Here is a 13,560-nt window from a genome sequence, read left to right as displayed (position 1 = left end):
CCTTATTTGTTACTTGCAGTGTTCTCTTTCAGCTTTCAATACACCTTCTTGTTCTGTATTTTTAATTTATAGTCTGGGACAGTTTTCTTCTATGATCTTATTGAAGGTCTTGTGTTTGCCATTAACTTTCCCCCTTACCTGTGTCCATAATTTGAAGGTTTGATTTATTTCATGGTGTTTCACATACACAAAAATTTCTAGGTATGCGCTCTACCGATGGAGCTACATACCAGGCCCACAACCCAATTTCTACTGGTAATACAGTTACATTGCATCACTTCTGTGTGTTATGTAAGAAAGATTACTTTCCTCAACTGTGTTTGGAGGAGGTGACATTTTCTTAGCAAAAGAGCTGTCAATTTCGAGGTGAGACCCCCAAAGCCACTGTCAAGTAAGTGTGGAGGCCACCACAGAAGTTGGTGGAAGCAGGATGAATACCTCAGGGAATCTCAAATGTTTTCTAATTCTTTTACATGGATATTATTAGGGTTACTTTCATTTTGTTCACAGGATCAGTTAATCTACACAGACAGATTTGGTCTAGAGAGAATATCTCACACATGGGAAACCAAGAGCTCAGCTGTTACTAAGCCACTGTTCTCCTGGAATTAGGGAAATTCACTTTTCCATTTGATGGGACCACTTTGTAACAACCTCATGGTCAGGAGTGCCTTCTCCAGATGACATGATAACTAGACACGGGTTTAGAGGGAGATGACCTGATGGCATTTCCTCCTTATAATTACTTCTTAAGGCCTCATTCTACAAGGATGTTTATCAAAAGCCCAGCTGGAAGAGTGTTTCTTTTTCTCTTTATTAATAGTGAGAGCTGTGAGTAAGTGGTAGAAGGAAGCAGGATATTCTGCAATAAATGATTAGAGAATTTGTTTAGAATTTTACTTTTGAAGTGTATTGTATCATAATCAATACAACAGAGGCTTGTAGACATAAACATGTCAGTGTAATAATTTATAGAAGAACCTAGATTTCACTTAATGTGATCTCTGATTAAGTATGTTGCACTAGAAGGGGGCTATTGGAAAGAGGACAGGGGATTGGCAGAAGGATGGAGAGACAAAAGGCTAATAGGGTGAAGGAGATCAATGGGTATTATGGATTGAATGCACATATCATGAAACCCATCACTTTTTGCAATGAATGTACATTCAAGCACATGTAAAAAGTAGCTCCAGATGTAATATTTTAAATAACATATCTGACATAGGATTCTCCTGAGAGTGTACTCTAATAATTCTAAGATCATGGTTTTACCTAGGTATTGGCAACTGTTAGTTTTCCATCCCTCTAACAAAACACTTAAAATACCTTAGAGGGTGAAAAACAAAAGACCATAATTTATTGGTGTGCAAGAGTGCATTTACTGTATTAAGTTACATTTAAATTGTAGTTTGTCTTTTCTCATTTTACTACTTTTATCATGATAACTGGCTGTATGCATTTAATTATATGAAACTTAAAGTAGGAATATACAACAAGTATTAACTAATTTAGTATTTATCAATAATTTTCTAGTCTGGTAAGTTTACATATACTGAGGCATTCTTAGGAAAGTTTCAACTTATGGTGTAGTAAAGCGTAAAACATTCTTATGATATAAGTTTTAAGAGATTGATATTGATCTGTTTAATCTATTGCAATTTCTAATAAAGTAGATTTTTTATAGGAACTTCAAAAATATCTGGAAGTCTCACCCCATTTATTAAATCCCTGTAACAGTAACATTACACAAGTAAATTGGCTAATTTTCAGTAGGAGTTTTAGTCATTTTATGAAAATGAATCTATCAGGTCTTGGACTTTTCTTGTCTGGAAGTCTTTTTACTAAGTTTACTTTTTCCTCATTTGTTATTGGTCTGTTTAGGTTGTTGATGTTTTGGCTTAATTTTGTGACTTGGCAGGATCTAGAAAAGCACTTCTTTTAGATTTTCTGACCTAATGGAGTACATTTTTTTTTTTTAACATAGCCTCTTATAATATTCTAAATTGCTTTGGCATCTCTTGTAATGTTTCCCTGATCATTTCTGATCCTGCTAATTTGAGTCTTCTCTTTACTTCTTTTGATTAGATGGTTCAAGTGCTTGTCAATAATATTTGTTGATTCTTTGTGGTATTTCCTTTGTTTCTATTTTGTTGATTTGTGCTTTTATTAATTTTTCCTGTCAACTTGGGTTATATTTGGTTTGTTCTAACTTTTTGAGTTGGGTTAATTTTGACATTTATTTGAAATTTTTGTTTCTGAATTTTTAATGTAGGTGCTTAGAGCAATACATTTCCCTCATAGGATTGCTTTCAATGTATTCCACTTTTGTCTTATATTCATTTTAAAATAGTTCCAGGAAGTTTTTATTTCTCCATTGATTTCTGTTTTGACCCCCATCGTCATTCTGTAGTGAGCTGTTTGATCTCCATTGGTTTTTGTATTTAGTAGGCATTTGTTCCTTTGTCAACATTAGGTTTTACTGCATCGTGGCCAGATTGGATACAAAGAGTGATGTCAACCTCTTTGATTGGTAATGATTTGTCTTGCATTTCAGGATATGGCCTATTTATTTTAAAATCGTCTTTAATCTTTTTATTACAGTTCAGTGGTAATCCTTTTCCTGATCCACCCTCCAGTAGTTTCTCATCTGATTCCTCCTCTCCAGTCTCCAAGAAGATGTCGGCCCCCTCACCAGGCTTCCCCACTGCCTGGGGCCTCAAGTCTTTCGAGGGTTAGGTGCATCTTCTCTCACTGAAGCTAGATAAGGCAGTTCTCTTCTGTATATGTGTTGGCACATGTGCAGTTTCTGTGTGCTGTAAAGTAAAATGTGCCTTCCTTGGTGTTTGGTTAGAACATTGTCTAGGAAACTGTTTAAGTCCATTTGATGTAAGACTTCATCTGTTTTTCTGGTGTTTCTGTTTATTTTTGTCCAGATGACCTGTGTATTGGAAAAAAAATTAGGTATTGAAATAATCACCTACTATTGATGGATTGATGTTAATCTGTGCCTTCAAATCCAGGAATAGTAGATTTTAAAGATAGAATTTGGTATCCCAGAGTTTGTTGTATATATCTTTAGGGTAGCAATGTTTTCTTGGTTAAGTGTTCCCTTCATTAGAATGAAGTGTTCCTCTGTATCTTATCCAATTAGTTTTACTTTTTTTCATTCACTTCCTGTCTTTTAAGTGAAGAATTGAGGCCGTTCATGTTTGAATTATTATTGAAATATGTGTGTTAGTAGCTGTTGGATTTTGCTGTTGTGATAATTATGGCTTCATACTTTTCCACAGACTCTCTGCTATGCTCATTCTCCTCTTCAGCCCCAAATAATGCTTCTGGTATTATTTTAGGCTTAGATTGTGGAATACAAAAATTTTTTAGGCTGTCTATGTTGTGGAAAACTCTTCTTCCTTCATTAATAGGAGAAATATTGGTGGATATATCATTTTAGCTTGGTTGTGAGTAAGGACACAAAGCTCTTCTGGCTTTGAAAGTTTACCTCAAGGAACCAGCTGTTCCTATTCCAATGTTTTTCTGAAGACTCGCCTTTCTATTTGATGGGTTTTATTTATTTGTGTCTTGTGTTTTCTCTTAGAGCTTTCAATTCATCCTTTTGTTTGTTTGTTTGGTATACCTAGTGTTTTTATTATAAGATAAATGGAAGGTTTTATTTGTGCTCTTGGATTACTTTGTATTCTGTGAGATTCCTAAGTTATATGGTTGTGTCCTGGGGGCAGTTTTATTCTATGATCTTATTGAAGTTCATATGTTTGCCATAGACTTCAAATTCTTCTCTCTCACCTGTGCCTCTAATTTGAAGATTTGATTGTTTTTCATGGTGTCTCACATACACAATACTTTCTAGGCATGCACTCTACTGACTGAGTTACATTTCTAGCCCCATAGCACAATTTCTGCTGATAATACACTACGCAACTTCCCGTCTGTATGCTCTGTAAGAAAGATCATTTACCCTCAGTGTTTATGGAGGAGGTGACATTTTCTTAATTTTCTCCAAGGAGCTGTTAATTTCTAGGTGAGATCCTAAAGCCACTGTCAATTATGGAGGATACCATGAATGCTTTGGAAGCAGGATGGTTACCTTCGAGAATCTACATTGTTTTTCTATTTCTTTTAAATGAGACATTATTATTTTTATGTTTTTTTTCACAAGGATTGGGATCAGTTAATTCACAAAGACAGATATGGACCGGAGAGAATGGTTCATGCATGGAAAACCCAGAGCTCAGCTGTTTCTACTCTATTTGTTCTCCTGGAATTAGGGAAGTTCACTTTTCCATTTGATGGTACCATTTTGTAACAACCTCAAAGACAAGAAGTGCCTTCTCCAGATGACATGTTAACTATGGATCTAGAGGGAGATGAGCTGATGCCATTTCTTCCTTATAAGTACTTGTTAGGACCTCATTGTACAAGGAAGGATGTTTATGGAAGGCTCAGATGGTAAGTGTGTGTGTGTGTGTGTGTGTGTGTGTGTGTGTGTTTAAATTCTCTTTATTTTAGTGAGAGCAGGAGGTAGTAGAATGGAGCAGTATTCCATAATAAATGATTAGAGAATTTTCTGCTTACAATTTTACTTTTGAGATATGTTGTATAATAAGTAAACCAGAGATGTTTGCAGACATAAGAATATCAGTATAATGATTAATAAAAGAACACATATTTCACTCAGTTTGATCTCTTCTATATGTGACAGTCTAGTGGGCCTAAAAGAAGAAAGGGCAGGAAAAGCTAATAGACTGAAGATGATCACTGAGTATTATGTATTAAATGAAAATATCATGACACCCATTACTTTTTCTTTTTTGTTGCTGTTTTTCTTTCTTTCTTTCTTTTTCTTTTTTTAATTGGATATTATATTTATTTACATTTCAGATGCCATTCCCTTTCCCCATTTTCTCTCCCTAGCAACCCCCATCCCATTCCCCTCCTCCTTTTTGCTTTTATATCATTTTAATCACATGCAAGTATTAAGGTCAGTTCTAGGTTGAGGAACTAGCAATACAATAGATGCAAATAGTCAAAGAAGAAGCAAGACAATAAACACAAATAGTCAAAGAACAAGCAAGGCAATAAACAAAATTCCATGAACACTCCCATGATCACCGTTTCTAAGAGCTTATCAAGATGACCAAAATATCTGAGCCAACTTTCCTGTCCTAGCCCAAAGTCATTTTCATGTCTGAAGCCTACTTCCTTGTTCTAGCCTAAAATTTAGATTCTTGCATGAAATTACTTCTTTGTTCTAGCCCAATGTTAGATTCCTGGCTGAAACCTACTTCCTTGGCCAATGTCATATTCCTGCCAAGAGGCCCATTTTCTTGTACTTGGCCCATGTCAGATTCTTGCCAAGCAGCCCTGAAAGCTCTCCTCCTCTCCCACCTTTTTATTCCATAAACAAGACTGAGCCTGTCTATGGGAAAAACTTGCGCAGTGGTAGGGTCTCAGGACCATAGCGGAAACCTGAGGCATGGGGCAGGGATGGTGGAGTCCCGGAGGCTTCAATGCTGGCAATTCTCACATACATGAGAAAGTCCAAGGTTCCAAAGGCTGAAAGCTTTGGCAGCGGCAGGCCCCAGAAGACATGTGGAGTTCGTGGGCTTAAAACGTTTATTGTTCATGGCGTGGTAGTTGAGTCTGGATGTGTGCACCCCCAGTAAAAGCCAGGGGGAGCTGGGTTAAATAGGGAGGGGAAAGAGGAGGAACTGGGTGGGAATAACTTAATTAACTACTCCCTCCCCTTGCCTTAGGTGACTCATGAATATGGAAATCTCTGTTAGTCATGCCCTCTACCTGGATGGTGACACAAAACCTCTCTGGGAGGGTCTACTCTGAGCCAAACATGTCTGCAAGGTGCAGGCTAATGGAGGTGTAGGTCACATGTGGGAGGAGTCTGGAGTCTGGAAGCATGGGAAGATGCATGCCATCCCTGACAGGCCATGTCCCTGTTGGGTTTCCAGCTATCTCAAACCCAGTGCTCTCCTGGGGAGACCAAACCATCCCTTTGCAGCCCCACACTTGTCTTGGGTCATTCTGCCAAGAATGCCTTCCTTACCCATCATGGAATATGCATGCTTATCAAAAGCAATGTATTTCTGTCTTAGGTTGGTAAGGCTCTGTGCAGTATCTTACCCGTCCTTGGCTTGCCAGAATGTACATTTAGTAACTGTCTGGGGGTTCATTTTCAGGTTCAAGCCATGTACGTTGGCTATCAACATGTTGATGTTGTTAAAGAGAAGCTTTAACATGATGGGCAGGGGTAAAAGTATCCCAGAACAAAAAAGCATGATCAAGCTATATATGTCATTCTTAAAACTTGACCAAAATAGAAATACTGACCTCAGGCCATGGGTAATTCTATCAGCAGTATACGCCACATCAACGCTCAGCAGAGCAGCATTCTTTAAATTTATAAACTCACTATGCAAAATTAAACCATACAGAGAGTTGTTAGAATTATGCCAAATACCCTGCAAGTGTCTTTAAACTTTTTCCTAATTATAATGTCTACCACTGTATATTTTAGAACTGACATGAATCTAGTGGTATTTGGCATGACACTTGAGATGGCTCCTTACTTTTAAACTCTGAACCTCTTTCAAGTAATTTGAATAGGATAAAGAACATCAGACCCTTGTTCCAAATACCTGTCTAAATCCTTTTGTATATTCAACACATTAGTAACATTTTTTTGCTAAATAATTAACAAAAGTTGCTGTCTTAACTTTTTGTGTCAAAGCAATTGCAGAAGCAGTGGTGCTAGCAATTAATGTAATTAAAGCTGTTATACCAGCAGTAATCAAGCCCACTACCCTCTTGTTTCTGCTTAAAGCCTGACTCACTCCTTCTAGTACTTGCAAGCTTTTTTTCAGAAGACCAAGATTCTGTAATACTCAGGAAAATAAAACAAAAGCTGGTTGATAGAACTTGGTAACTGACATGCTGGATTTCATCACACTAACACAATTAGAAAGTGTACAATCAATGCAACTTACATTAAATACTGTAGAAGAAACAAAAGTAATTTTAACTTGACGATTAAAGAGCCTTAACATATGTGCTAACACCTGTTTGAAATCCAGCTCCTGTCCCAACTTTATCTCTTGCTAATATAACATCCTAGAGAACTGCAGCTAACTTCCAAATATGTCTCTGAAAATGTTCAGAACAAGTCTTCCAAATGAAGACTGTTATTTCTAATATTGGATTGATTTCTAGACCAGAACATAGTTGAGTCTGAATAATTAGTCACGTTTAAGAAAAATACAAGAGTCATTATAACTTCTGTTTTTGATTCTCTGTTCCATGAGGCCTAAAAACTTGAGGCAAGGCAGCTTGTCCCATCAGGGGGATAGGTAAGTAAAGGTGAGTTGGGAACATATGTCCAATACGGCTTCCCAGTCACTATTGTCAGGGCACTCAGCAAGCTCACAGGCCAGCATCATTCTTTGTCCAGCCATCAGCATGTCTTTCTCATCGTTCTGTCAGCCACTATGCTCCTTTTGCATTCTGCAGAAAAAACACAAACATGACCTCTTCCCCATATTAAATACCTGATTGAGATCATGCCTTATGCCAGTAAGTGGATCCTTCCCTTTCACCTATGCATAAGTATGCCTAGTTGTAGAGTGCCATAGACACTCAGCAGTAAGTTCCTTGGCATCCAAATTTTTTACAAAATTTTATAATAAAAAGAACATGATTTAAATAAATTTGTTGTGTTTGGGGATATACCTCTCCCTTTTTAATTTTATGAAGAAATTGTTTTAAAGTACCATGGACCCCTTCCACAGTTCCTTGTCCTTGATAATTATAAGGAACACCAGTAATATGGGTAATATTAAATTGCTGCCAAAGAGTCTCAGATGCTTGACTGTGATAGCCAGTTGCATTATCTGTTTTTTGTTTGTTTTTGTTTTTTATTATTGGATACTTTATTTATCTATATTCCAGATGTTATCCCCTTTCCCCATTCCCCTCCCTCCTATAAACCCCTTATCCCATTCTCCCTACTCCTATTTCTATGAGGGTGTGCTCCCTCCTGTCCACTCACTCCCACCTCCCTGCCCTTGAATTCTCCCTCACTGGGGCATCCAGCCTTCATGGGACCTAGGACCTCCTCTCCCACTGACACCCGACAAGGCCATCCTCCACTACACATACATCTGCCATCAGTCCCTTCATGTATGTCCCCAGGCTAGCTGTTTAGACTCTGGAAGCTCTGGTTGGTTGGTATTTGTTGATATTCTCATGGGACTGCAAGCCCCTTCAACTCCTTCAGTCTTCTCTCTAACTCCTTCATTGGGAACCCTGTTGTCAGTTCAATAGTTAGCTGCTAGCATCTGCTTCTGTATAAGTCAGGCTCTGGCAGAGCCTCTCAGGAGACAGGTATATTAGGCTCCTGTAAGCATGCACTTCCTGACATCCACAATAGTGTTTGTATTTGATGACTTCACATGGGATGGACATCTAGGTGGGGCACTCTCTGGACGGTCCCTCCCCCAGTCTCTGCCACATATTATCTTTGTATTAGTTCCTGTATTTTGTTACTCCTTCTAAGAAGGACTAAATCGCCCACACTTTGGTCTTTCATCTTCATGGGCTTCATGTGGTCTGTGAGTTATATTTTGGGTATTGTGAGCTTTTGGGATAATGTCCACTTATCAGTGAGTGCATACCATGTGTGTTCTTTTGTTATTGGACTACCTCACTAAGGATAATATTTTCTAGTTCCATCCCTTTGCCTAAGAATATCATGAATTAATTGTTTTTAATAGCTGAATAGTACTCCATTGTGTAAATGTACCACAATTTCTGTATCCATGCCTCTGTTGAAGGACATCTGGGATTTTGCAGCTTCTGGCTATTATAAGTAAGGCTGCTATGAACATAGTGGAGCATGTGTCTGTGTTATATGTTGGAGCATCTTCTGGGTATATGCCCAGGAGTGTATCGCTGGATCCTCAGGTAATGCTATGTCTAATTTTCTGAGGAACTGCCAGACTGCTTTCCAGAGTGGTTGTACCAGCTTACAATCCTGCCAGCAATGGAGGAGTGTTCCTCTTTCTCCACATCCTCACCAGCATCTACTTTCACCTGAGCTTTTGATCTTAGCCATTCTGACTGGTGTGACGTGGAATCTTAGGATTCTTTTGATTTGTATTTCCCTGATGACTAAGGATATTGAACATTTCTTTAGGTGCCTCCCGGCCATTTGAGTTTCCTTAGTTGAGAATTCTTTGTTGAGCTCTGTAGCCATTTTTAAATAGGGTTATTTGATTGTTTGGAGTCTAATTTCTTGAGTTCTTTGTATATTTTGGATATTAGCCCTCTATCAGATGTAGGATTGGTAAAGATCTTTTTCCAATCTGTTGGTTTCTGTTTTGTCCTATAGACAGTATCCTTTGCCTTACAGAAGCTTTGCAACTTTATGAGGTATTATGTAGTCACAAATTTCCTGGTTGAATGGCACGTACTTATAAGTATGTACATGCCATAAGTCCTTGAGAAATAATAAAACAAATGATGATTAATGAATATGTAGTCTTGAATATGACTTAAGTTACATATGCTTCCAAAGCAAATAAATGTATATTCTTATCAACTGGTTAATTATATTAATCCAGTTGTACTGATCAGACTGTTGAACACATGTCAGATTTGACCTTATTTACTGATGATGAGTCCAAAGGAGACAATTTACGTTCTGCAGAGCTTCAGAAATATCTGTACTTGTAATATTTAATGTGTTCACATCATTTTAATTGCTGATTCTCAAATTATACACCGGGAGAAAATAAGTAAAATAATTTGTGTCATTATTGATTTTTTTCTAATTATTTTATTAATGAGACCAAGAAGCCAAGGCTTACCCTCATTTTCTTTAGTAACAAGGGAATCCTCTAATAAAGGCTGAGTTCCCCTCAAAGGCTGGGTAGGCTACACACAATGCAGGGTTCCAGGTGTATATCTAGGGACTTCCTTGACCCCTGAAAGAAGATGGAAACCACCCTCTTCCTTGCAGGTTGTGCCACCTCATCAAAAAGCAAGAGCTTGTTCAGTGCTCAGAATCCTTGGTGCAGAGTAGGAAACCCAGGTTCCCAACATCAGGGGTCAACGGTAAGAGTGGTGGAGTGGGGAATACTCAATAAAAGAAAGAATTGGCCTGAAAGGGTGAGTCTCAGACACTCGCATACACCTGTTTTTTTTGTTTTTGTTTTTTGTTTTTTGTATTTTATTTTATTTTATTTTATTTTATTTTATTTTATTTTATTTTATTTTATTTTATTTTATTTTATTTTATTTTTCAAAACTTCAGGTAGGAACCTCAGGCTCTAAGCTTGTGGCTCAATCCGTGACCACTAACTCTCCCTGCTTTACAGGAGAAATTTGGGTCCATCCTTGATTGAATGTCCACATTGAACACTAGAAAAAATAAGTTCTGATTTTATTTTTAAAGCCAGCATCTGATGTCAGATATTAACATGAGGTGAGTGGGTAGCCAAGACCGACTGAAGCCTCCTGGATCAATGGATTTTGAAAGATTACTGCACTATCTTGTTAGTTACAGAGCACCCTGAGCCCTCTAGTGGACTTTTAGCGTATTCCAAACACACAGGTTCCTTGACCTTTTTAAAAAATTGGGTATTTTCTGTATTTACATTTCAAATGTCCCCCTTCCTGGTTGTCCCCCCCATATCCCCTATCCCATTCTCCCTCCTCCTGCTTCTATGGGGGTGTTCACTTGGGTATCTCCAGCCTTCACAGGAACAAGGGCCTCTCCTCCCATTGATGTCCAACAAGGACATCCTTTGCTACATATGCAGCTCGAGCCATGGGTTCCTCTATCTGTACTTTCTGGTTGGTGGTTTAGTTCCTGGGAGCTCTTGGAGGTCTGGTTGGTTGTTATTGTTGTTCTTCCTATGGGATTGCAACACCTTTAGCTCCTTCAGATCTTTCTCCAAAACGTCTCCATTGGGGACCCCATGATCAGTCCAATCGTTAGCTGCGAGCATGTGACTCTGTATTTGTCAGGCTCTGGCAGAGCCTCTCAGAAGACAGCTATATCAGGCTCCTGTCAGCAAGCACTTCTTGGCATCCACAATAGTGTCTGTGTTTGGTGAGTGTATAAGATAGATCTTCAGGTGGGGCAGTCTCTGGATGTTCTTTCCTTTAGTCTGTGCTCTACACTTTGTCTCTGTATTTCCTCCTGTGAGCATTTTGTTCCCCCTTCTAAGAAGGACCGATGCATCCACACTTTGGTTTTCCTTTTTCTTGAGGTTTATGTGGTCCAAGAGTTGTATCATGGGTATTCTGAGATTTTGAGCTAATATCCACTTATCAGTGATTGCATACTATGTATGTTCTTTTGTGATTGGGTTACCTCACTAAGGATAATATTTTCTAGTTCTATCCACTTGCCTAAGAGTTTCATGAATTAATTGTTTTTAATAGCTGAGTAGTACTCCATTGTGTAAATGTACCACATTTTCTGTATCCATTCCTCTGTTGAAGGACATCTGGGTTCTTTCCAGCTTCTGACTATTATCAATAAGGCTGCTATGAACATAGTGGAGCATGTGTCCTTGTTATATGTTGGAGTATCTTCTTTGTATATGCCCAGGAATAGTGGAGCCAGGATCTCAGGTGCTTTAATATTCATCAGGAAAATTGGTCTGAAGTTCTCTTTCTTTGTTGGGTCTTTGTGTGGTTTTGGTATCAGCGTAACTGTGGCTTCATAGAACAAATTAGGTAGTGTTTCTTCTGTTTCTATTTTGTGGAATAGATTGAAGAGTATTCGTGTTAAGTTTTCTTTGAAGGTCTGAGAGAATTCTGCACTAAACCCATCTGGTCCCGGACTTTTTTTTGGCTGAGAGAATTTTCATGACTGTTTCTATTTTTTTAGGGTTTATGAGACTGTTTAGATGGTTTATCTGATCCTGATTTAACTTTGGAACCTAGCATCTGTCTAGAAAATTGTCCATTTCATCCAGATTTTCCAATTTTGTTGGGTATAGGTTTTTGTAGTAGGATCTGATGATTTTTAAAGTTTTTGGTTCCTGTTGTTATATCTCCATTTTCATTATTGATTTTAATAATTTGGATACTGTCTCTGTGCCCTCTTGTGAGTTTGGCTAAGGGTTTATCAGTCTTGTTGATTTTCTCAAAGAACCAGCTCCTGGTTTTGTTGATTTTTGTATAGTACTTTTTGTTTCTACTTGGGTGATTTCAGCCCAGATTTCAATTATTTTCTGCTGTCTACTCCTCTTGGGTGTATTTGCTTCTTTTTGTTCTAGAGCTTTCAGGTGTGCTGTCAAGCTGCTAGTGTATGCTTTCTCCAGTTCCCTTTTGGAGGCACTTAGAGCTATGAGTTTTCCTCTTAGCATTGCTTTCATTGTGTCCCATAAGTTTTGGTATGTTGTGCCTTCATTTTCATTAAATTCTAAAAAGTCTTTAATTTCTTTCTTTATTTCTTCCTTAACCAAGTTATCATTGAGTACAGAGTTGTTCAGCTTCCTTGGGTATGTGGGCTTTCCTTTGCTTTTGTGGTTATTGAAGACCAGCCTTAGTCCATAGTGATCTGATAGGATGCATGGGAATATTTCAGTCTTCTTGTATTTGTTGAGCCTGTTTTATGACCAATTATATGGTCAGTTTTGGAGAAGGTACCATGAGGTGCTGAGAAGAAGGTATATTCGTTTGTTTTAGGATAAAATGTTCTATAGATATCTGTTAAATCCATTTGGTTTATAACTTCTGCTAGTTTCACTGTGTCTTTGTTTGTTTTCTGTTTCCATAATCTGTCCTTTGCTGGGAGTGGGGTGTTTAAGTCTCCCAGTATTATTGTGTGAGGTGCCATGTGTGATTTGAGCTTTAGTAAAGATTCTTTTATGAATGTGGGTGCCCTTTCATTTAGAGCATAGATGTTCAGAATTGAGAGTTCATCTTTATAGATTTTTCCTTTGCTGAGTATGAAGTGTCCTTCCTTATCTTTTTTGATAACTTTTAGTTGAAAGTTGATATTAGAATGGCTACTCCAGCTTGTTTCTTGTGACCATTTGCTTGGAAAATTGTTTTCCAGGCTTTTATTCTGAGGTCATGTCTATCTTTATTAGTGAGGTGTGTTTTCTATAGGCAGCAAAATGCTGGGTCCTGTTTATGTATCCAGTCTGTTAATCTATGTCTTTTTATTGGGGAATTAAATTCATTGATGTTAAGAGTTATTTAGAAAAAGTGATTGTTGCTTCCTGATATTTTTGTTGTTAGAGGAGGAATTATGTTTTTGTGGCTATCTTCTATTGGTTTGTTGAAAGACGATTACTTTCTTGTTTTTTTCTAGGGTGTAGTTTCCCTCTTTTTGCTTGTTACATCTATTATCTTTTGTAGCACTGGATTTGTGGAAAGATATTGTGTAAATTTGTTTATGTCATGGAATATCTTGTTTCTCCATCTATGGTAATTGAGAGTTTTGCTGGATATAATAGCCTGGGCTGGCATTTGTGTTCTCTTAGGGTCTGTATGATATCTATCTAGGATCTT

Source organism: Grammomys surdaster, unplaced genomic scaffold, assembly GCF_004785775.1.
Source record: "Grammomys surdaster isolate TR1022 unplaced genomic scaffold, NIH_TR_1.0 126197, whole genome shotgun sequence".
NCBI lineage: Eukaryota > Metazoa > Chordata > Mammalia > Rodentia > Muridae > Grammomys > Grammomys surdaster.
This window is presented reverse-complemented; position numbering follows the sequence as displayed.